Raw genomic sequence first — 25,599 nt, 5'->3', positions numbered from 1 at the left:
TGCTCCTTTTGGATATGAGCTCATTCAAATGGTAAATGATTTCATTCAAAACTTTCCTTTGGGAAAAGTCACTTGGAGAGTCCACTTTACATAAAAGAATCCAATTTAATCTTCAGTGGAAAAAGTGGAATTGGATGAGGGCAGAGCTCTCCTTTCATTTTAGAGAATAAAATTGGCAGCCTGGATCCTGGTCCAGTCTCTGGTACTAACTAGCTGTGACTTTGATACATCATTGAGTCCATCAGAGCTGACTGACTCCCAGGGCTCTCCATAGCAATAATGGTAATAAAAATAGCAAACATTCATGGAGTTCTTGCTGTGTAACAGGCACTGTGCTGAGGATTTTTCATGCATTATTTCATTTAACCATCATTCCTTGAGACAAGTACTATCATTAACCCCAACTGAGGAAACTAAGGCTCGGAGAGATTAATTTGTCTAAGATCACAAAGAAAATGTATTTTGGTGAAACTATTCATTCAAGCCTAGCTCCAATGTCCATTCTTCTTTCCTCACGTCTACATGAGACCTTCCTTATCCCCATATTTGCAAGCAGAGTACATTATTCTGGGCTTACTGAATGCTTTATGCACACAGATATTTTAGCGCGTCTCCCATTGTATTTTGCTAATTGTTTTTGCATGTCTCTCCTAGCTGACTGCAAAAAATGAATTCAAGAGCTGTATTCTATTTGTCTTATTACTCTCATCACTTACTGTAGGGCTTAACAATTAGTAGACTCTCATATGTACCAAAATATGAACTCTCAAATTTGTTGTATCCTCAGAGAGGTTGAGTAATTGACTCATGTTCACACAGGAAGTACAAAGTGAGACCGGATTTTGCATTCCGGCATCTGACCGTCCCCACTTCCTATGAGCATCACTGTCCACTCAGAGTTGTTCAAGCCAATGCAGAAACCAGGGAACCATTCTTTATAATAATTCCCTGCTCACAATTCCTGAATTCCTGCCCCCTTCCGCCTTTCCACTCCAGTCATTGTTTCAGCCCATCACCTTCTCCCCAACCCTCAATCACCATGGTAATTCAGATTACTGCCTTCACTCACCTGGATTACAATAGTTAGGGTGTAGGATTTTGGCTGACCCCCAAAACAAAAGATTAAAAATTATGGATGACTTTTATAAACTGCAAGCATGTCTTACAATTTCCCTCAGAGACAAAGATATACTTCTGCCCACTCAGCCCTGAGTAGCTTCAATCATGGTTCTCTAGTAAGGTAGAATTATATTTTCTCCCCGTGACATAAATTTCAGTATAAGGATCAGCAACATTGCTCCAGTCCTATAAATCATATGAGGCAACCAAATAGTCTCCAAGATTCTAGCTCATTTGCTGTTCATCTGTTTTAAGATTGCATTTCACCAGTTTATTTCAGGGTGTCTGCCATTTTGGCCCCAGTTTTGATAACTGCAGATTGTTGTTATTTTAAAGCCATTTCATTGCTCAGTCTTGCTGGGGCTGGGGCCCTGCCTTGCTCTTGCCCTCACTAAGCTGCATTCTGGTTTCCTGCCTACCTCCCTTGGCTTTGAATAAATACCACATGCTCTTGCTGTGCTTTTGCTGTGCTCTGCCACCTGCAGGGCCCTTGGTCATACTGTGTTGAGACCTCCTTGCAGGACTGGCCGCTTGCCCTTTGCAGCCAGCATTTTTCAGATAACTTCCCTCCATGCTCCTGAAACACATCTGTCTCCCCACTGCCTGCCTCCTCTCAGGAATAGGTCTTTTTTTATTTTGAGATGGAGTCTCACTCTGTCACCGAGGCTGGAGTGCAGTGGCACGATCTCAGCTCACTGCAACCTCCACCTGCTGGGTTCAAGTGATTCTCCTGCCTCAGCCTCCTGAATAGCTGGGATTACAGGCGCGCAGCACCACGCCCAGCTAATTTTTGTATTTTTAGTAGAGATGGGCTTTCACCATGTTGGTCAGGCTGGTCTCGAACTCCTGACCTCGTGATCCACCTGCCTAGGCCTTCCAAAGTGCTGGGATTACAGGCGTGAGCCACCGCACCTTGCTGGGATGGGTCTCTTTACAGGTACTGGAACTAATTTAGAACCACAAATGTCCCTTTGATAGCTACTTATTGCAAACACAAGAGAAATTTCCTTAGTGTAAAGAAAATCAATCATTTTTGGCAAACTACTTAGACTTTCAACAGTGAAGCTTCTCAGAATATTGAGGTCTCCTGCTCTTCTGGGAACTGTGGGACAAAGTACTCCAGTTAATATTCTCAGATGACCTGCCAACAAGAAAGGTCATACCGGTCGGAGTTCCATGTGCTATTTAAAGAACAGACCTTAGATGGGAGAAGCAGCAATATGTGGCCAGGGTTTTAATGAGGAAGAGAAAGGTGCCATGTGGCTAAATTCGAGAGTAAATGGCATTGTTGTGTTCAGAAACAACACTGGCCACTTATCCTGTTTCATAATTCCTCTTCTTTAAAGTTATTATCTTCATTTTGAGTATTGTGAATTATTTATTAGTATTATATGTTTAACTTGTTAAATGAAGAAATGTGTTCTTGTATGAGAGGGGGGAAGAAAAGCCTGTTTTAGACTTTTGGAATTCATCTTTAGAAATATTTCTAAAAGTAGGCCGGGCGCGGTGGCTCACGCCTATAATCCCAGCATTTGGGAGGCGGAGGCGGGTGGATCATGAGGTCAGGAGTTCGAGACCAGCCTGACCAACAAGGCGAAATTCCGTCTCTACTAAAAATACAAAAATAAGCCGAGCATGGTGGTACACACCTGTAGTCCCAGCTACTTGGGAGGCTGAGACAGGAGAATCACTTAAACCCAAAAGGCGGAGGTTGCAGTGAGCCGAGATCATGCCACTGCACTCCAGCCTGGGCGATGGAGCGAGTCTCTGTCTCAAAAAAAAAAAAGAAAAAAAGAAATATTTCTGAAGGTGACAGCTATGTCTCGAGGGAGAAAATGAGGATCATGAGAAAATGAAACAATTTTTCTCCATATTAATTATGTGTACAATCCAAACCTATCTAATAGCTGGTGACTACAAATTTATTCATTTTCCCTCTACCCACCCTCCTTCCTCTGATTATCTTTCTAAATTCACTTAGAGGCAGCAACTACCCCCCAAAAAACCCCACCATAGTAGAGTAGAGGAGGGATGGGTGTTGTATTGAGGAAAGTATAGCCCCTGTAAGTAACATGCTGCAGTAAGGGCCAGAAACAAGAAGGTTGCTCACAGCAGCCCCAGTAGAGTTTAATATCAGATATTGAAGTGAGTCAGGAAGATCTAAGAAAATCATACCTGAGTCTACCAGAGTTGTCTGTTCCCACTTTTTTCATTCTTCATTTCCTCACCCTCTATTCACGTTTTATGTATAGTTAAATATTCATTATTCATTTTATTATGCCCATGCAGATAGCAGTCAGAACTTAATGTTATAATATACGGGCTATGGTTATGTTTTATTAACCATTTGCTTTTTTCTTGAACTTAATAATTACATTTTTAAAAAACTGCTTAGTTTTCTGGTCTCTATTACAATTCTTCCCACACCTTCCAATATTCTATTAGCCGAATTTTCCAAAGATTAGTCAAACCAGGTGATGCATTAATTTCAGTTCCAAAATAAATGAATTCTTTTAACTTTGCAAAGACTATTACATATAACACTATGTTACAAAATTTGAATATATTGACATTTTTAAAGTAGAGTGTTTATGTGTGTAACTTTTTAAAAATATGTAACCATAAAAAAGTAGGTAAATAATATCAACTTCAACTTAAGAGTGCTTTGCTAGGAGGCAGTAGAACTTAGTAGCTAAGTGTCTGGCATTAGAGCAACTAGCTTCAAATCCTGGCTCTGCCACTTACTAGATGTGCCTACCAGAAACAAGATACTCAACCTATTTGTGCCTCAGTTTTCTGATCCATAAAATGGAGATAATAGTACCTAACTCAAGGATTGTTCAAGCTTAACTTAAGTAATACATATAAATCTGTTTTTGTTGCCTGACATACAGTAAATGCTCAGTAAGTTTTAGGTATTATTTAGCACAGTAGCAAAGGAAGAAACAATTTAAAAACACTGAAAAACTTCATCTAAAGTTTATATATGGGCTGGGCACCGTGGCTCACGCCTGTAATCCCAGCACTTTGGGAGGCCGAGGCAGGCAGATCACCTGAGGCCAGGAGTTCGAGACCAGCCTGGCCAACACGGTAAAACCCCGTCTCTACTAAAATTGCAAAAATTATCTGGGCGTGGTGGTGGGCACCTGTAATCCCAGCTACTCAGGAGTTTGAGGTAGAATTGCTTGAACCCAGGAGACGGAGGTTGCAGTGAGCCAAGATCACGCCACTGCACTCCAGCCTGGGCAAAAGAGCAAGACTCTATCTTAAAAATTAAAAAATATATAAAAAATAAACTTTATATATGAAAAAATATGAACATAAAATTAACAGAAAAATAATAAGCTGAAATGAAAACATTTGCAGCATGGATGGCAGGCCAAAGTGTTAATACACTTAATATGTAATAATCCTTAGATAAAATAGAAAAGTAGGCAAAGTACACAAATTGGCAGTTTATTTAAAAAAAAAACAGATGATAGACCAGCCTGGCCAACATGGTGAAACCCCATCTCTACTAAAAGTATAAAAATTAGCCAGACATGGTGGCAGGCACCTGTAATCCCAGCTACTCAGGAGGTTGAGGCAGGAGAATCACTTGAACTTGGGAGGCGGAGGTTGCAGTGAGCTGAGGTTGCACCACTGCACTCCAGCCTGGGTGACAGAGTGAGACTCTGTCTCAAAAAAAAAAAAAAAAAAAAAAAAAAAAAAAAAAAATATATATATATATATATATATAAAAACATATCTGCCCTCGCTTGTAAAAAAAAGTCATTGCATATTAAAATACAATGATAGCCAGGTGCAGTGGCTCACGCCTGTAATCCCAGCACTTTGGGAGGCTGAGGAAGGTGGATCACCTGAGGTCAGGAGTTTGAGACCAGCCTGGCCAATGTGGTGAAACCCCATCTCTACTAAAAATACAAAAAATTAGCTGGGCATTGTGGTGGGTGCCTGTAATCCCAGCTACTCGGGAGGCTGAGGCAGGAGAATCGCTTAAACCCAAAAGGCGGAGGTTGTAGTGAGTCCAGATCGCGCCATTGCACTCCAGCCTGGGCAACAAGAGTGAAACTCTGTCTCAAAAAAATAAATAAATAAATAATAAAATAAAATAAAATACAATGATATACAAAAAAACGGAGAAGACATAAATTACTAATATCAGAAATGAAAAAGGGGCCATTGTTATTGACTCCATGGACATTAAAAGAATATTAAAGGAATATTAGTCACAACTCTATGCCCACAAATATGATCATTTATATGAAAATAGACCATTTCCTAGAAGGACACAGTCTACTGAAACCCACACAAAGAGAAATAGATAATCTGAATTAGCCAATATATATTAAAGAAATTTAACTGATAATTAATAACCATCTAAAACAGAAAGTACCAGGCCCAGGTGGGTTCACTGGCTAATTCTACTGAACATTTAAGGAAGAAGTGATACCAATTCTCTACTGTTGCTTCCAGAAAATAGAAGTGAAGGAAACACTTCTTAACTCATTCTATGAGGCCAGCATTAATCCTATATCAAAACCAGACAAAGACGTTAAAAGAAAGGAAAACTACAGTCTCATATCTTTCACAGTCATAAATCCAGAAATTCTCAACAAAATATTAACAAATGAAATCTGACAATGTATAAGAAGAATTATGCACCACAACAAAATGCTTTTTTTTCGAGGTATACAGGGTGGTTCAATTGATTTGAAAATCATTTAATGTAATTTATCGTATCAATAGGCTAAAGAAGAAAAATGTATATATGCTCATATTAACAGATGCAGAAAAGCACTTGACAAAATCCAGCACTCATTCATAGTTTAGAGAAAAATCCCTCAACAAACTAGGAGTAGAGGGGAACTGGATCTCAACTTCATAAAGGATAACTGCAAAATAACTACACCTAACATCATGCTTAATCTTAGGAAACTAGATTCTTTCTCCCTACGATCAAGAACAAGGCAAGGGTGTCCCGTCTCTCTCACTACTCCTATTCAGCATTGTACTGGAAGCCCTAACTAATGCAGTAAGACCAAAAAAACAAAAAGCAAACAAACAAACAAACAAAAAGCAAGGTAAACGGATTGAGAAGGAAGAAAGAAATAAAACTTTGTTCACAGATGACGTGATTATGCAGAAAATCCCAAAGAAGGCAGGTGTGGTGGCTCACACCTGTAATCCCAGCACTTTGGGTGGCCAAGGCAGGCGGATCACCTGAGGTCAGGAGTTCGAGACCAGCCCGGCTAACATGGTGAAACCCTGTCTCTACTAAAAATACAAAAAATTAGCCAGACATGGTTGCACATGCCTGTAATCCCAGCTACTCGTGAGACTGAGACAGGATAATCTCTTGAACCCAGGGGGCAGAGGTTGCAGTGAGCTGAGATTGTGCCATTGCACTCCAGCCTGGGCAACAAGAGCTAAACTCCATCTCAAAAAAAAAAAAGAAAAGAAAGAAAAAAGAAAAGAAGAAAAATCCCAAAGAATCAACAACAGCAAAAAACCATCCTGGAACTATTATAGTAAGTAATTATAGCAAGGTCACATAACACAAAGTTAGTATACAAATGTAATTGCTTTCCTATATATCAGCAATGAACAACTGGAATTTGAAATAAAAAATAGACCATTCATATTTGCACCAAAAAATTACTTAGGTATAAATCTAAGGACCTAGATAAGGAAAACTACAAAACTGTGATGAAAGAAATCAAATGACTAAATAAATGAAGAGGTATTTCATGCTCATGGATAGGAAGACTCAAATTCCTCATGCTACCAGTTATTCCTGATAACTTGATCTATAGATTCAACACAATCCACATTCAAATATCAGCAAGTTATTTTATGAATATTAATAATTTTATTCTAAAGTTTATAAGAAAATGCAAAAGACCCAGAATAGCCAACATAATATTGTAAAAAACAGAAGTGAAAGACTGACACTATCTGGCATCGAGTGTTACTATAAAGCTATAATGATCAAGACAGTGTGGCATTTGTGAAGGAAAAGACAAATAGAACAATAAACCTATATAAATACAGTCAATTGATCTTTGACAAAGGAGCAAAGGCAATTCAATAGAGAAAGACTCATCTTTTCAACAAATGGTTCTAGAACAACAGGACATCCACATGCAAAATAAGAAAAAAGTTAATCTAACACAGACTTTGCACCTTTCACAAAAATTAACTCAAAGTGGATCATAGACTTAAATGTAAAATATAAAACTGCAAAATTTCTAGAAGATCACAGAAGAAACTCTAGGTGACCTTGTGTTTAGTTGTGAATTTGTAGCTTCAACACCAAAAGCACAATCCATGAAAGAAAAATTTATAAGTGAGACTTCAATAAAACTAAGAACTTCGGCTTGGCAAAAGATACTGTTAAGAAAATAAAAGGGCAAGCCACAGACAGGGAGAAAATATTTGCAAATATATCTGATTAAGAAGTATTATCCAAAATATCAGCCTGGGCAACATGGTGAAACCACATCACTACAATACAAAAAAATATGAAAATTAGCCAGGTATGGTGGCACAAGCCTATAGTCCCAGCTACTCAGGAGGCCGAGGTGGGAGGATGGCTTGAACCCTGGGAGGTTGTAGTGAACCAAGTTCACACCACTGCACTCCAGCCTGGGCTATAAAGACAGATCTTGCCTCAAAAAAAAAAAAAAATTCTATCCAAAATATGTAAAGTGTTAATATTCAACAATATGAAAGCAAACAACCCAAGTAAAAACACGGGCAAAAGACCTGAATAGACACCGCACCAAAAGAAGACATACAGATGGCAAATAAGCACATGGAAAAATGCTCGATACCATATATCGTTAGGGAATTACAAACTAAAACAATGAGATACTATTACACCCCTATTAGAGTGGTTAGAAAATCAGAACACTGACAACACCAAATGCTGGTGAGGATGTGGAGCAACAAGAATTTTCATTTGTTGCTGGTAGGAATGCAAAATGCCACAGCCACTTCACAAGAGAGATTGGCAGCTTTTACAAAGTTAAACATAGTCTTAACATAGAATCCAGCGATCATACTCCCATTTACCCAAGTGAGTTGGCATTTATCCAAATGAGCTAAAGACTTATGACCACCCCAAATCCTGCATTTGAATGTTTGTAGCAGCTCTATCATAATTTCCAAAACTTGGCAGCAAATGCCCTCACCAAATGCCTTGCTGATATTAGTGCAGTGTGCCTACAGAATTCCACTGCTCTGCTGGACCAGTAACGCTAGGCCATGTCAGTTCAGATCACTGCAGAGTAAGTGGAAAAAATAATAATGAGACTTAAACAATAACAGACATATGCGATGTGGATTAAAAGACACAGTTGTTCATTTAAATTCTATTTCCCCAGTGTTCTAAAAAACAATATAGACATTTGTTTGAAGTTATTTGAAAGGCTTTTAAAAAGTTTCAGATAGTGTGGTTATTGATACTGTTGTACCTGAGCGAGTTAGAGAAAACGCCACACTTTGAGACGAGTTAAGAGTCCCTTTATTTAGCCGGCGGCCAAGAGACGGCTAACGCTCCAAATTCTCTCGGCCCCGAAGAAGGGGCTAGATTTTCTTTTATACTTTCGTTTAGAAAAGGGGAGGGGGAGTCTAGTTAAAAGAATTTTACAGAAATAAAGTAGGCAAAAAGTTAAAAGGATAAATGGTTACAGGAAAGTAAACGGTTCCAGGTGCAGGGGCTTTCAGTCTATTACAAGGTGATAGACTCGGGGCTTTGGGCGTTATCAATCAGACGAATTCCTTGGAATTGCGGATATAGCTTGCCACAGTTTCATATCAGTTAATTGCATTCTTGGATGTGCTGGGAGTCAGCTTGCACAAGTTAAGTCCTTGAGGAAGGGGCTGCCAGTGAAAGAGCCAAGGTGGAGTCTGTCTGGCTCTCTTAGCTAAGGGAGAGTCAATTCAGGTGGAAGCAAGGCTAGGTGATTAAAGGAAAAGGGAGATTCTAAAAACAGGGTTAGTAAAAACAAGGTTGGGCGTTACAATACTGCCCAGCAGTATTTTATTGTTATTCCTTAACAAAGGAAGAAATTTTTTTTTCTTTTTTTTTTTTAAGACAAGGTCTCACTGTATCATTCAGGCTGGAATGCAATGGTGCGATCTTGGCTCGCTGCAGCCTCAACCTCCCGGGCTTAGGTGATCCTCCCACCTCAGCCTCCTGAATAGCTGAGACTATAGGTGTGCACAACCACACAGAGCTAATTTTTTGTATTTTTGTAGAGATGGGGGTCTCACCATGTTGCCCAGGCTGGTCTTGAACTCCTGAGCTCAAGTGTTCTGCCCACCTCGGCCTCTCGAAGTGCTGGAATTACAGGCATGAGCCAACGCACCAGGCCTGGAAGCAAATATTTTTAAGTTTGTCTTTGAGGAGTGGTATGTGTAAACCTGAGCATCTATCTGAAAACAGGCCACTAAGCTCTGCCCAATTATGAAGAAATATTTAAAGCCATTTAGATCAAGTACTATATTAGTTAGTATATTGATGTTACAAATATACAGTTATCTATATTCATTGTAAGCACCACAAATAAAATATAAATATCACCTAGAGGATACTTATGAAGCATTCAGGCTTCGGGAACCTGATTCTAATGTGCTACTAAGATAATGAGAATTCATTAAGAGTTATTTGCACATAATAGAAGGGTTAATATTTGCAATGACAGGGAGTTGATATTCAATAGAACATTCTAAGCTTCCATTCCTGGATTGGTTAAAAGTCTGGAAAATTATGTCAAAATTTGCCCATCAAAAGATGATACCGCATTGCAGAAGCACATGAGCTTCCAGGTTATGCCAGACTGGATGTTGCCTGGGAAACCATTACTGGCTTTTGCTACAGCTAGAAGAGAAAGTCTGTTCCTAAGGCGAAGATAGTTTCAGAACTTTGTATCTCTAGTTCTTTCATAGCTTCTGCAGTCCTCACTGCTCACATGTCTTCTACCCACAGCCCCAGTTTGATCTGATTCTATGTGGTCCCTGATTCCCAGATATTTGCCTGAATTTGACTCCTTCACGTCTAGACATTAGTAAAAAAAAAAAAAGAAAAAAGAAAAAAAATTGCAACACTGCAAAACTGTTTGGTTTTACCTATGCAGTAACTTTTTATTTGAGGAAATGTTTAAAAATCAGGATACAGGTCATAAAAATATATATTTACGGTTTTTTTATTTTTGAAAAATTGGAATTTTGGCAAGTTAAAGCCATATTCCCTCATGAAGTAATCTACTAGAGCAGAGTGGCCACTGTGCTCTTAAATGACACATGCGGTCTCCAGTTTGCCAGAATCCTCACTAATCCCAATTGTTCCCAATACTGAGGCTATTAATTTTCATTTACCACTATACTTTCACCTCTGTATATTTTTTATGGTAAAGAATTACTTCTCTTTTCTTTCTTTTTTTTTTTTCCTGAGACAGTCTGGCTCTGTTGCCCAGGCTGGAGTGAAGTGGCATGATCTCAGCTCACTGCAACCTCTGTCTCTTAGATTCAAAAGATTCTCCTGCCTCAGCCCCCCAAGTAACTGGGACTACAGGCAGCCGCCACCATGCCCGGCTAGTTTTTGTATTTTTAGTAGAGATGGAGTTTCACCATGTTGGCCAGGCTGGTCTCAAACTCCTGACCTCAGATGATCCACCTGCCTCGGCCTCCCAAAGTGCTGGGATTACAGGCATGAGCCACCGTGCCCAGCCTTCTCTTTTCTTTTTTTAATTTTTTAAAATTTTTTATTTCCAACTTTTAAGTTTAGGGGTACATGTGCAGGTTGTGCAGTTTCGTTACATAGGTAAACATGTGCCATTGTCATTGGCTGCACAGATCATCCCATCGCCCAGGTATTAAGCCCAGCATCCACTAGCAATTCTTCCTGATTCTCTCCCTTCTCCCAACTCTCACCCTCCGACAGGCCCCAGTGTGTGTTGTTCCCTACCCTTGGTGTCCATGTGTTCTTAACATTTAGCTCCCACTTATAAGTGAGAACATGCAATATTTGGTTTTCTGTTCCTGCATTAGTTTGCTAAGAATAATGGCTTCCAACTCCATCTCTGTCCCTGCAAAAGACATGATCTCACTCCTTTTATGGCTGCATAGTATTCTGCAGTGTATATGAACCACATTTTCATTATCCAGTCTATTACTGATGGGCATTTAGGTTGATTTCATTTATTGCTGTTGCTACTAGTGCTCCAATGGACATACATATGCATGTGTCTTTATAACAAAATGATTTATATTCCTTTGGGTATATACCCGGTAATGGGATTGCTGGGTCTAATGGTATTTCTGCCTCTAGGTCTTTGAGGAATTGCCACACTGTCTTCCACAATGGTTGAACTAATTTATACGCCCACCAACAGTGTAAAAGCATTCTTTTTCCCCACAACCTCGCCAGCATCTGTTGTTTTTTGACTTTTTAAAAGTAGCCTCCGCCTCCCAGGCTCAAACGATCCTCTACCTCAGCCTCCCAAGTAGCTGGGACTACGGGCATATGCCATCATGACTGGCTAATTTTTGTATTTTTAGTAGAGACAGGGTTTCATTCGCTATGTTGGTCAAGCTGGTCTCGAACTCCTGATCTTAAATGATCTGCCCACTTCGGCATCCCAAAGTGCTGGGATTACAAGTGTGAGCCACCACGCCCAACCCCCATATGAATTAAAAAAAATTTTTTTCCTAATTATGTGAAGAATGTCAATGGTAGTTTAATGGGAATAGCATTGAATCTATACATTGCTTTGGGCAGTATGGTCATTTTCATGATATTGATTCTTCCTATCCACGAGCATGGAATGCTTTTCCATTTGTTTATGTCCTCTCTGATTTCTTTGAGCAGTGGTTTGTAGTTCTCCTTGAAGAGGTCCTTCACTTCCTGATACTCTTCCATGTTTAATATGCAAAGTGAGTCTATATACAAAGAACAAACCCTGCTCATTTATTCATTTGTATCTCATGTCTGGTCCCTACAGCCATTTAACTTTGCAACTCCTGGTCTCACTCACAGATCTCTGGGTGTTCTTGAAGTGTGTATTATGCTGTTAATTTACTCCCAGGGCTACCTTGCACTTTGTTTCCTTAATCCTCCACTGCGTACAGACCAGGGGAGGCAGGTCATGCATCTAAAAGTAAAGGTTCTGGGTGGCTCTTAATTGCTCCTCTGAATTTGCCTTATTGTCTACAGATGGGCCATAACATTTATTTCTAATTTAGCAATAAATACTATATACTTAGTGACTCCTAGTATAAAAGAATCTGGATACTGTAGTTCAGTTGCCTCCGTAATTATTTAATTTTCCTTGTAATTGAGGTTATATGTAAATACTGTAACCATAAACTAATGTAGCCAATAGTGTAACCACCTAACAGGTTCTCCTTGCCCACTGCCTAGAGAGAGCCAGTTTATTAAGACAGGGGAATTGCAACAGAGAAAGTGTAACTCATGCAGAGCCACAGTATGGGAGACTGGAGTTTTATTATTACTCAAATCAGCCTCTCCAGAGTTCAGAGATCAGAGTTTTTAAGGATAATTTGATGGGTAGGGGGTTGGAAAGTGGGGCGTGCTGATAGATCAGGTCAGAGATGAAATCATAAAAGTCTAAGTTGTCCTCTTGCACTGAATCAGTTCCTGGATGGAGGCTACAAGATCAGATGAGCCAGTTTATCGATCTGGGTGGTACCAGCTGATCCATGGAGTACAGGGTCTACAAAATACCTCAAGCACTCATCTTAGGTTTTATTATAGTGACGTTATCCCCAGGAGCAATTTGGAAAGGTTCAGAATCCTGCAGCCTCCAGCTGCATGACTCCTAAACCATAATTTATAATCTGGTACCTAAGGTGGTAGTCTTGCAAAGACAGTGTAGTCTTCAGGTAGGAAGGTGGTTTGTTTTGGCAAAGGGCTGTTATCGTCTTTGTTTCAAAGTTATACTATAAACTAAGTTCCTGCCAAAGTTAGTTCAGCCTATACCCAGGAATGGTGTAACAGCTTGGAAATTAGAAGCAAGGTGGAGTCAGTTAGGTCAGATTTCTTTCACTGACATAATTTTCTTAGTTGTAATTTTTGCAAAGTCAGTTTCAATAGGTTTTTATGAATAGGAGGAAAGAAAGAGAGGGAAAGAGGGAGAAGAGAAGGGAGGAAAAGAGGGAGAGAGAGAGGAAGGAAGGAAGGAAAGAAAAAAAGGGGGCAATAACCATGTAACCGCCTAAGGGGTTCACCTTTCCCACTGCATAGACAGAGCCAATTCACCAAAATAAGGGAATTGGAATACAGAAAGAGTAATTCACGCAGAGCCAACTGTGCAGGAGACCAGAGTTTTATTATTACTCAAATCAGTCTCCCCCAGCATTTGGAGAACAGAGTTTTTAAGGACAATTTGGTGGGTTGGGGGAAGCCAGTGAGCCAGGAGTGCTGATTGGTTAGGGATGAAATCATAAGGAGTCGAAGCTGTCTTCTTGCGCTGAGTCAGTTCCTGGGTGGAGGGCACAAGATCAGACGAACCAGTTTACCAATCTGGATGGTGTCAGCTGATCCATCACATGCAGGGTCTGCAAAATATCTCAAGCATTGATCTTGGGAGCAGTTTAGGGAGGGTCAGAATCTTGGAGACTCCAGCTGCATGACTTCTATCCATAATTTCTAATCTTGTGGCTCATGTTAGTCCTACAAAGGCCATCTAGTCCCCAGACAAGAAGGAGGTCTGCTTTGGCAAAGGGCTATTATCATCTTTGTTTTAAACTATAAACTAAATTTCTCCCAAAGTTAGTTTAGCCTATGCCCAGGAATGAACAAGGACAGCTTGGAGGTTAGAGGCAAGATAGCGTTGGTTAAGTTAGATCTCATTCACTGTCTCAGTCATAATTTTGCAAAGGCAGTTTCAACCATAGTCAGCCCTCAGTAAGTACTAACCATAATATTGTCAATGATTGGCATCAGGCTTGGTGTGTTTTGCTCCACCTCCTGCCTCCTTGGTAATTCCTCAGCCTGCTGGGGACAAGGCAAAAGTCTTTTTTCAGTTTCTGTTTATATGAATTGATCATTTTTTAACTGCTAGGTTTTCTTTGGGGGACTGAGGCAGAAGGATCACTTGAGGCCAGGAGTTCAAGACCAGCCTGGTCAATATAGCCAAACCTCATCTCTACCCCGCCCCCGCAACAAAAAAAAATCCAAGGTTTTTTTAAGGACCTTGTATGTTAAAAATGAAAGTGAGGAAGTAGATCTGACGGTAGTTACAGACACCACCCTGTTTCTACCTTCCACTCTGTGCTCTCAAATCCCAACATCACCAACATAAATAAATGGTGATTAGATGCTTTAGCCAGCATTTGCTCTTGCCTTAGGTAAATGGCTATTCGAATGGCCAGGGACTTTGACATACTCATCCAACTGAAGCTGAACTCAACTTGGCAGGCTCTGCCCAGGTAGAAGGAGCTTTGAATGGGATTTTAGCAAACAATCAGATGTTACCAAAATCTTATTAGGAGAACAGTATGTAGAGTTACCCTGTGGTCTCTAGCTCAGGGCCTTGAGGGAATATCCTTTCAGAACCTAGATGGAGCCCCATGGTCAATGCACCAAGAAAATAAAGGACTTTAGCCTGAAGGTGACAGATGGAGGACTAAATTACTTTAAATTTTTGTCCAAAATACATAAACAAATTGCTAGGATAATATCAGTGTTGGTTTGAATAGCCTGTTGGATTGGTTGAGATGAAGTAAGGAGCTGGCAGCTGGGCTCATCTGGTAGCACAGATAAGAACCTAATTAGCTCTATGAAAGAGGAAGCCCTGTGCCACCTCCCCAGAGCTGTGTGAGGCCCAGGGGCACACCTTCCAGCTGCCTGAGGCTGCTGCCTCCTCCCAGTCCCACTGAGGAAAGGAAGTGCTGTTTCTCTCCTGATAGGACAAGGATGACCCAGCAGATGGGCACGTGGGCAGGCAGAGCTCTCAACTACCTTTTCTCTTAGCATGGGTGACAGTGTGTATGCCCACAGACCTCCCTTCCTTCCTCTTTGCTTTTATGGACCAAGCGATGGAAGGAAATGACAATAAGGAAATCTTCCTTACACAAATATGTAAGTATGCATTCCTCTTCATCAGACACAATCACAACTTAAAGAACTTGCATCAGTCTTGTGAGCTGGCCCCTGACCCCTGACTATAATCGATTATTCTTAAGATACCTACTGAGAGAACTTATTCAGATAAAACATTTTAGGGCTTTTTGGAGCTTTTCTATTTAAAGAATAACAAGCTCCTTCTCTAGTTTTCTTTAACAAACTAAGCATATGACAGGCAGAGGTTACAGATTTTTCATAGCTTACTTCCTCCTGAAATTTAAGTCTGTGGTTAATCAAGCTCTGTGAATGACAGTTTCTCCCTCGAACTTTGTGGGCTAACACAGCTCTCTGAACACCCATAATTTGTTGGGGTTTTTTTTTCTTTTTTTCCTGAGCAGTGTAAACAATTGTAAAGCTTTAAATAAATAAGCTATAAGAAGTTTTCCCAGGGTCTTGATTCTGTGACTCCACCAGGTGTCAAGGTCTCTGAACCGGCTGCCCTTAGACACGTGCCTGAACTCAAAGCAGTCATACTGTTAAGGGATAGACTTGGTGCTGTAAACTTAGCCATTTTGGTTTTTGTTTGTTCGTTTGTTTTCAGACAGGGTCTCGTCTCCCAGGCTGGAGTGCAGTGGCATGATCATAGCTCACTGCAGACTTGACTTTCTGGGCTCAGGTGATCCTCCCACCTCAGCCTCCTGAGTAGCTGAGTATAGCACGCACCACCACCCTCGGCTAATTTTTTATTTTTATTTTTTTGAGACGGAGTCTCACTCTGTCGCCCAGGCTAGAGTGCAGTATCGCAATCTCGGCTCACTGCAACCTCTACCTCCCAGGTTCAAGCAGTCCTGCCTCAGCGTCCCGAGTAACTGGGACTACAGGCGTATTTTTAATAGAGACAAGGTTTCTCCATGTTAGCCAGGCTGGTCTCGAACTCCTGACCTCAGGTGATGCACCCACCTTGGCCTCCCAAAGTACTGGGATTACAGGCATGAGTCACCCTGCCCAGGCTATTTTTATTTTTGTATAGATGGGGTCTCACTATGCTGCCTAGACTGGTTTCAAACTCCTAGGCTCAAGCGATCCTTCAACCTTGGGCTCCTAAACTGCTGGGTTTACAGGTGTGAGGCTGTTTTGATTTCACTTGTAGGGAACAAAGACTGACACTGGCCGGGTGCAGTGGTTCATGTCTATAATCCCAACATTCTGAGAGGCTGAGGCAGGCAGATTGCTTGAGCCCAGGAGTTCGAGACCAGCCTGGTCAACATAGTGAGACCTTGTATCTACCAAAAATAACTTAACAACAACAAAAACAAATGCCCTGCTTGACTTTGTCACAGTGTTTTAATTTTCATTTACATCACCCTTCTCTATGTGGCACTGTGCGTGTGGCATCTATGCTGCTCAGGACACAGTGAGGTGTCTGGTTGTCAGGGTGAGCAAAGACCAGGGCAGGCAGAGGGACCTCAGATTCCGGCTTCACTGCTTAGTGTCAGCTGATTGGCTTGAGGCAGAACCAGCCCTCCAGGAAGTCCTTTCCCTTTTCTGATATTCCTCATGGAGACAGTAAGAGCTACCCTGCAGGGTGGTTTTAAAGGTAACAATAGGCTGGGCTCACCTGTAATCCCAAAGGTGGGAGGATCACCTGAGGTAAGGTGTTCGAGACCAGCCTGGCCAACGGGGCATGGTGGCACATGCCTGTAATCCCAGCTACTCGGGAGGCTGAGGCAGGAGAATCACTTGAACCAGGGAGGCGGAGTTTGCCGTGAGCCAAGATCATGCCATCGCACTCCAGCCTGGGCAACAGAGCAAGATTTCGTCTCAAAAAAAAAGGTAATAATAATGAGTACATGAATATGTAACACCTGGATTAAAGTAGACTCTCAATAAATGGTAGCAATAATAATTATTGTTGATTTTGTGAAAAGAGTTGATACACTTTAAATGCTTGGAATAGTATACTCAGTAGGTGTTCATTGTTATTGAATACTGTTATCAAAGGGAATCCAGATGCCTTATCAATTTGGGATCTTCAGGCTTTATCCCAGTAATGCTATGGATTTGGCTAATGTGTTTGATTAAGGCAGAAAGGCTGGTATCTTCAGAAAAATTTTATGTGATTTAGCAGGTTAAATTCAACCTATGAAGGGAAGTAAAATTATAAGATCTGAGTCTTAGAAAGAGCAAGACTGTAGTTTAGAGAACGGATTGGAGGAAGATGAACTTGGAAGCCACAGCACCACCACAGCAGGATTCTAGATTTGAACTAAAGCAGAGGCTATAGGAAGAGAAGTGGACTGATCAGAGACTGGCTTTGGAGATAGAAGCTACTCTACTTGTGGCAGATGAAGAGGAAGGAGTCACAGATGATCTTGAGATTTCTGTCTTGGGGTAACCGGGTGGATATTGATTTCATTTATTGAGAGGAGGAACAGTTCTGGAAAATAACATGATTCGTTTAGAATTTATTTTAAATTGGAACCTTGCGTGGTCAGTTTATTCAACCAGAAACAAAGACATTTCTTTACTCTTAGCTATTTTTGTCATGTATTTTAAAACTATGCCATAATTTAACCAACATATATCACTAAGAATAAATGCATAGGTAGAAAATAACCACAATCAGAGTCTTCTGTCATGATACCAACATATAAAGTGGCTAGGGCCACAGTTATGTAACACTTAGAAATCATGACTAACAAAATAGAATATTGACATATGATTCAAAGACTTACAATTACAGATTAATTAAACTGCACCAGATTCAGATAAATGAAAGTAATGTCTGATTCTCCATCTTCATTTATTTAAATGTATTTCAGGCCGGGCTTGGTGGCTCATGCCTGTAATCCCAGCACTCTGAGAGGCCGAAGCAGGTAGATCACCTGAGGTCAGGAGTTCAAGACCAGCTTAGCCAACATGGTGAAACTCTGCCTCTACTAAAAATACAAAATTGGCTGGGCATGGTGGTGCATACCTGTAATCCCAGCTACTTGGGAGACTGAGGCACGAGAACCGCTTGAACCCAGGAGGTGGAGGCTGCAGTGAGCCAAGATCATGCCATTGCACTCCAGCCTGGGTAACTGAGCAACACTCTGTCTGAAAAAAGTAATAATAATAAATAAATATATTTCAGAGACACAACAACAAACTATGTTAAGGAAAAGAGCACCCTAAAAGAAAAAGGAAGGTCAAAAAAAGTAAGCTGTAACAATATTTTTGTAAGTGATAATTGGGAAAAATACTTAAAAGCCTACTATTTTACCGGTAAAATGGAATAGTGATATACGATTAATTTATAAAACAAATGATGCAATATGGGCCAATCGTATATGCAAAGCAAATATTCATCATAAAAGAATATGACTAGAAGCTACTTTTCATGGCGCTATTTTCATTTTCATGTTTTCAGTAGAATTTTAAAAATCCCTTTTCAGTAATAGAAGTGATATCTAACATAAAGCCATAAATGCACTCCCAACATTGAATTCTAGTTATCTGCTTCTGTGTTTTTCCCTCCCTGCACTGTGAGCTATAGAACATAGAGAAGACCATATCCTACTCAACCTCATATCTCAGGTGCTAAGCACCGTGCCTGACCGAGGGAGCATTCAATGGATGTTTATCTAATAAAGTAAGAAAGGAAGAATAGCACACATCCAAAAATATTAAGCTGTTTCTATCTTCCTTGACAAAACAACCTTATGGCCAGGCGCGGTGACTCACGCCTGTAATCCCAGCACTTTGGGAGGCTGAGGCATGTGGATCACTTGAGGCCAGGAGTTCAAGACCAGCCTGGCCAACATGGTGAAACCCCAACTCTACTTTAAAAAAAAAAAAAAGGAGCCAGGTATAGTGGCACATGGCTATAATCCCAGCTACTCAGGAGGCTGAGGCAGGAGAGCTGCTTGAACCTGGGAGGCAGAGGTTGCAATGAGCCAAGATCGCACCACTGCACTCTAGTATGGGCAACAGAGTGAGACTCTGTCTCAAAAAAAAAACACAAAACAAAACTGGGTGCAGTGGCTCAGGCCTGTAATTCCAGCACTTTGGGAGGCTGAGGCGGGTGGATCATTTGAGCCCAGAAGTTCAAAGCCAGCCTGGGCAACACGGTGAAACCCCATCTCTACCAAAAATACAAAAAACTAGCAGGGCATGGTGGCTCACTCCTGTGGTCCCAGCTACTGGGGGTAGGTGGGAGACTGAGGTGTGAGGATCACTTGAGCCCAGAGGTGGAGGTTTCAGTGAGCTGAGATCATGCCACTGCACTCCAGCATAGGTGACAGAGCAAGAGACTCTGTCTCAAAAAACAAAAAGAAAAAAGGAGAGAGAACCGGAATTGGAAAACTAAGCTTGTGGTTTAAAGGTAAGGGACATTGCTAAATAATGTAAGACCCAGTTCTTGCAGGGCATTAAATTATTCTCTGTAAAAAGAGCTTACAGCCTTAGAGAAAAAAATTCATGAACTATAGCTCTGGAACTATGAGTCCAGGACCCAGGAAGCCTGGTCTTTAGTCCAAGCTCAGTAGTTAACCTGTGTGATTCAGACAGTTGCTCAATCTCCCCGAGCTTCAACTTGACCTAATGATGATTTCTGTCATCTCCCCTCCACTTGCGCAGTCTATTCCTGCAGTGATGGTGTCATACCAGCCCATGGAACAGTGCCCATCAAACAAGGTACTTGTCAGCATTTACATTTTTTTCCAGTGGTTAGTCATTTAAAGAATTATTTTGCATTACTAAAGCATGGATGCATGTATACTAATCCCTGGAACAAAATGAGCATTTACTAAGTGCCAAGCAGTCTGCTTAGCACTTTGCAGGTTTAAACTTCACAACTGGAAGTGGGCCAGAGGGGTTGAGTACCTTTCCCAAAGTCACACAGCTTCTGGATTATTAATTTGGGACTCTGAACTCAGGCTTTTCTGCCTGCAAAGGCCATGTTCTGAACCACTAGGCTGCATTGGAACAGAATACAGAACTTGCATAAAACATAAGAATTCTAAGAATTTTGTGGAAATGTTTAAGAAATCCTGACAGAATGGGATCTTTTATAAATTCACATTTCTCATTCCATCCATCCTGAATAGTGAAATCACTGATTTGGCTTTTCTCAATCTGTAACATCCCAAATCCTAATAAGTATTGCCTTGTTCATCAACACAAAGTTTGCACATACTTCGTGCAAAATTTAGTTCTGTTACTAAATCGAACTCATGAGAAGTTTTAATCCAGAATCTCAAAGTTCCTAATATGCTATCAGAGAAGATTTCGTACCCTAATAGAAACAAATTATTCATTATTCATATGTGCTTGAAAGTACTAATTGTGAGTGCTTTGAAGAGAAATTATCAAAAATATGTGGACTGTTTAAGTCAGACAAGCAAAGAAAAAACATAGTTTTGTGATTTGCCAAATTTGGCCCATTCGTTTAAGGCAGCCCAGGAATAGATTTAAGCACATACACACACGAGCCAGCTGAAATTAATGTATATATATGTATATATTTAATGGGCTGATTTCTGGTCCACTTATAGGATTCCCAAGAAGATAAGAAAAATAATTGCGTTCCTTAAGATAGAAAATGTGGATAAAACGATAATGGCTTGCATAAAGAAAAGTTTAAGTTTCTCTGTGGCTATAACTACTAATGAGCTGCTAATAGTAAAGGATATCTGTGTGTGAAAGCACATTCACAGGGTAAAACATTATATGTGCATAAGCTGTCATTACTGTTTAAGAAAAAGCCAAGTTTGGTGGGTAAAAAATAAAAGATGGCTCACTGAGCTTTGAAACATGAGATAGGGCCAGAATAGCAATAGTAGCTGTCTACATAGAGCATAATAAGTTCTTGAAAGCAAGAAAATCAGTTGAAAATCTGTTGATCTCAACTTTATTTTAAGTTTAAAGAGTATAAGTGTGATTATCATTTGCATTATTACAGCTCCTCTGTTCTCTGGTCTTGGGATGATTACAGAGATTGTTCTTTTATTCTCACAGTGCACAGACTAGCTGAAATCTACAGAACTAGAAAGATTTGCAATTCATTTATAGAATTGCTAGAACTAAATAATGGCAGATTTTTCAAAGTTATGTAATAGACTACTCTGGATTATAAAATACTAAAGCTATCAGTTGGGTTCTGCCTTGATTCTATTACATTTCACGGTAATGACTGTACTAAAACTCATGGGGAACTGCAAGATAACTTTATTGATGGCCATAGAGGATGAAAACAATGCATAAGGTATGGAATTAATTTTAAGCCACACACTGAATAGACAGTGATGTAAAGTAAAATGATATTTTTCAAGGAAAGACAATTATGTCACATTATAATCCAGTTTACGTAAATAGCATACTATTAAAAAAAGCTAAGTCTTCAGAGCATGTAATTCAGGACTGTTGTGAAATCTCTTACTCTTGCTGGTTAGTTATTTTGTGCTGTAAGGGAGGGAAAATGGCTTCCTCCCTACTTCTAGGCTCTTTGGCTGGGATACAAATTAAATTGACACAAAACAGATTAACAGGAGAAAAAAACATTTTGGCCAGGCTCGGTGGCTCATGCCTGTGATCCCAGCACTTTGGGAAGCTGAGGTGGGAGGATCACTTGAGCCCACGAGTTCAAGACCAGCCTGAGCAACATATTGAGACCAAATCTCAATTCAAAAAAAAAGAAAAGAAAAGGAAAAAACATTTTTAATTATATGCACACACACTGGAAACCCACAAAATATGAGACTCAAAGAAAGGCCAGATGACGGAAGCTTATCCTGAGCTACAGGAAGGAATAGGGACTTGGTGCTTCTGCAGGGAACTAGTGACAAGTTATAGGAGGGTGATGAGAGGAAATGTATGGTGAATAAAGGATGTCTTGTTATGTAAATAAAAAGTCTCCCAGGTAATAAAAGTTGTCTGAGAGCAGGACTCTTCCTGATACAGATACTTTGACTAATGTAGATTTCTTTTATAAATATAAATTTATTTTACAAAAGGACAGCTTTTCAGAGATACTCGTGTCTGCAGTTGCTCAGAATAATCAGCTCGAAATATGCCAAATAACTATATTTTGGGGTGGCATATTTTTTATTTTTGAGATGGAGTCTCGCTGTTGCCCAGGCTGAGGTGCAGTGGCGCAATCTCGGCTTGCTGCAACCTACGCCTCCTGGGTTGAAGCGATTCTCCTGCCTCAGCCTCCCAAAGATCTGGGATTACGGGAACCTGGGGGTGGTATATTCTGATCTTCTGTAGTCATGCACTGGGGACCTTCTGTAGTCATGCATTTTCTCGCTCTCTTTTTTTTTCTGATTCATTATTTCCTTTTCTTTTTCATCTTGGTATTTGTAGGGAAAGTGATATTCCTCTCCCCGAAATCATATTATTCCAGACAAAAGAAAACAAATGCCTACACTTATCTAATCAATCAGAAGACCATCTCCCCCCCCCCCCTTTTTTTTTTTTAAAGACAGAGTCTTGCTCTTGTCACCCTGACTGGAGTGCAATGGGACGATTTTGGCTCACTGCAACCTCCGCCTCCTGGGTTCAAGCGATTCTCCTGCCTCAGCCTCCCGAGTAGCTGGGATTACAGGGGCCCACCACCACGCCCAGCTAATTTTTGTATTTTCAGTAGAGACGGAGTTGCACCATGTTGGCCAGGCTGGTCTCGAGCTCCTGACCTCAAGTGATCCACCCGCCTCGGCCTCCCAAAGTGCTGGGATTACAGGCATGAGCCACAGCGCCAGACGAACCATCTCCCTTTTAAGCACGCTGTCCCCTTGAGTTACCTGCTGGTTTCAAGTGGAACACTACGGGAGGAAGCAGAAAGTTCTTATCTTGTTCTGCCACATACTGGATCTAGCTGAGGCTGGGGCTCAGGCCTGTGGTTTCCTGTAGTGTGGACTGAGCCATTTTTCCATCAAGACGTCAGTGGAGAGATGAAGTGAAAGGATTTAAAAGCGGTTTGTGGCCTGCCATGGTGGCTCACCCCTATAATCCCAGCACTTTGGGAGGCCAAGGCGGGTGGATCACCTGAGGTAAGGAGTTCGAGACCAGACTGGCCAACATGGTGAAACCCCATCTCTACTAAAAATACAAAAATCAGCCGGTGTGGTGGTGGGTGCCTGTAGTCCCAGCTACTCAGAGCCTGAAGCAGGAGAATTGCTTGAACCTGGGAGGTAGAGGTTGCAATGAGCCGAGACCACGCCACTGCACTCCAGCCTGGGCAACAAGACCAAAACTCCGTCTCAAAAAAAATAAATAAATAAAAATAAAAGCGGTTTGTAAACTGTAACACCTTGCACAGAAACACAAGATTACTACTATTAAATATTATTTAGAAAAGTAGAGTTCTTCTTACCATTTCCCTGTTTCTTTCTTCTCACTTCCTCCTTTCTCCTTCTGACCACCTTTTCAGCCGTGAACATACCACACCAGCAAGAACAATAAGAGCCAAGGGTCTGAATTGTTTAATCAAAGGAAGAGTCAAAATAAGCTACACCCAGATTACTGAGAAAGGTGAAATGAAAACAAGCTCAAAACCAAATTCCAGGAAGATGCTGTCTTTGTATTGACTTACCATTTCATGTTTTCACACATGTCAAAGTCTTGAAGCTTCGGTCATTAGTCTTCCGCTTCCTAAAGCAAGAAACTAAATGCTGACTTGTGTCGTTTGCCCCAGATGCCACCGGAAATGTCATCTTTTCCCCAGACGCTGGCTTGCAAGCACAGCAGCACCCAGAGGCTAACCTATTTCCCCTATAGCCCAAGCTCTGAGATCTCCCGTCTGGTCACAATGATCTACAGGAGAGGAAGAAAGCTATCTAGGGACGAGATCTAGAATCAACTGAGAGAGATGCTTAAAAATCACCAGTTACTTTAATGAGTAAGTACTTTTCAGTTTTTCCATTTTATCTGAAACTTTAAGTTGGCATTTCTGACCAGCCTTTCTTGAGACCATCATTTTTTGGGCACTTACTGTAGACAGGAATCAGCACCCTAGCCTCCTTCAGCCCACCCCATGTAACACTAAAGAGACAACTGGTGCTTGGCAATAACAAAAATATTAGTGATTGATAAACTTGTAAATTTATTAAAATGGACAGTGAAAGGAAACAGCCAATTTAGTTGTGAACTGGAGAAGGGACATGAGGCATTTGTTGTCTGCAATCTTGTATGTTGTGGTTGACCACAAAGGCTTGGCATCAGGTTTTATTTCCAGCACTGCTTCTTATAAAATGGATGACCTTGGGCAGATTACTCAATCTTTTAGCCTCAATTTTTAAAAGTATAAAATGGAGAAAATTAGAATATGTAGTCCGGGTGCGGTGGCCCACACCTGTAATCCAAGCACTTTGGAAGGCTGAGGCAGGTGGATTATTTGAGTCTAAGTTCAAGACCAGCCTGAACAACATGATGAAACCCTGTCTCTAAAAAAAAACTATAAAAATTAGCCAGGCATGGTGGCACAGGCCTGTAGTCCCAGCTACTAGGGAGGCTGAAGTGGGAGGATTGATTGAGCCTGCAGAGTTGCTGCAGTGAGCCATGATTTCGCCACTGAATTCCAACTTGGGCAACAGAGCGAGACAAGAAAGAAAGAGAGAGAGAGAGAGACAGAGAAAGAAGAAAGAAAAAAAAGAAAGGAAAAGAAAGAAAAGAAAAGAAAGAAAGAAATAAAATTTCTTAGGTTGTTTTTGTTTTTGTTTTTTTGTGATGGAGTCTCACTCTGCTGCTCAGGCTGGAGTGCAGTGGTGCTATCTCTGCTCACCGCAACCTCCGCCTCCCAAGTTCAAGCGATTCTTGTGCCTCAGCCTCCCGAGTAGCTGGAATTACAGGCACGCGACACCACGCCCAGCTAATTTTTATATTTTTAGTAGAGACAGGGTTTCACCATGTTGGCCAGGCTGATCTTGAACTCCAGACCTCAGGTCATCCGACCGTCTTGGCCTCCCAAAGTGTTGGGATTACAGGCATGAGCTACTGCGCCCTTCTTAGAGTTCTTAAGAAGAATAAAGAGATAAACTGGTAAAACATGTAAATACTTTTTGGAGGGTATGCTAAATAATGCCACTAAATAATTAATGTTGCTAAATAATAAGTTAAATGCTTCATTTAACTGGAAATCTCCCTTAACCACTAAGCCCACTTTCCAGATATGCTAAGGTGGCTCAGAATAACAATAGCAGCGAACATCTGTAGAGTTTACACAGCATTTCATTTGATTTCCACAATTAACTCTAAGGTAGGCAGTGCAGAGCTGTTGACTTATTTTTGGAGCTGGAGGAGAAGAGAGAAGCGGGAGCTCGGCTGGACACGGCAGCAGGGAGAAAAACCCCTAGGTCCGTTGTTGGCACTGAAGTGGGGAAAACCATGGCCTGGGGAAAGGCCTA

The 25,599-nt window shown here is 40.9% G+C and overlaps 1 protein-coding gene and 1 long non-coding RNA gene across 6 annotated transcripts in view; one reads left to right on the top strand and one right to left on the bottom strand.

The window, feature by feature from the left end:
* PCED1B (PC-esterase domain containing 1B) overlaps positions 1–25,599 on the top strand; it is a 137,361-nt gene that overhangs the window by 93,737 nt on the left and 18,025 nt on the right. For both annotated transcript variants that reach the window (XM_009425528.5, XM_063785710.1), the window contains one exon: positions 23,892–24,095. The gene's annotated coding sequence lies outside the window, so the exon portion shown is untranslated. The remainder of the gene's footprint in view (positions 1–23,891; positions 24,096–25,599) is intronic.
* On the bottom strand, positions 13,457–23,917 carry LOC104001555 (uncharacterized). Of its 4 annotated transcripts, none has more exons than XR_008538474.2 (6): positions 23,790–23,917; positions 23,571–23,670; positions 18,192–18,313; positions 16,833–17,034; positions 14,066–14,143; positions 13,457–13,704 (listed from the first exon to the last, which is right to left on the bottom strand). It is a non-coding gene; the product is annotated as an uncharacterized LOC104001555 (long non-coding RNA). The 4 variants fall into 4 exon arrangements; XR_008538475.2 differs by having other exon boundaries at positions 13,457–13,728; positions 16,833–17,010; XR_008538472.2 differs by having other exon boundaries at positions 16,833–17,010.

This window comes from Pan troglodytes, chromosome 10, assembly GCF_028858775.2.
Source record: "Pan troglodytes isolate AG18354 chromosome 10, NHGRI_mPanTro3-v2.0_pri, whole genome shotgun sequence".
NCBI classification, from domain to species: domain Eukaryota; kingdom Metazoa; phylum Chordata; class Mammalia; order Primates; family Hominidae; genus Pan; species Pan troglodytes.
This window is presented reverse-complemented; position numbering and strand designations above follow the sequence as displayed.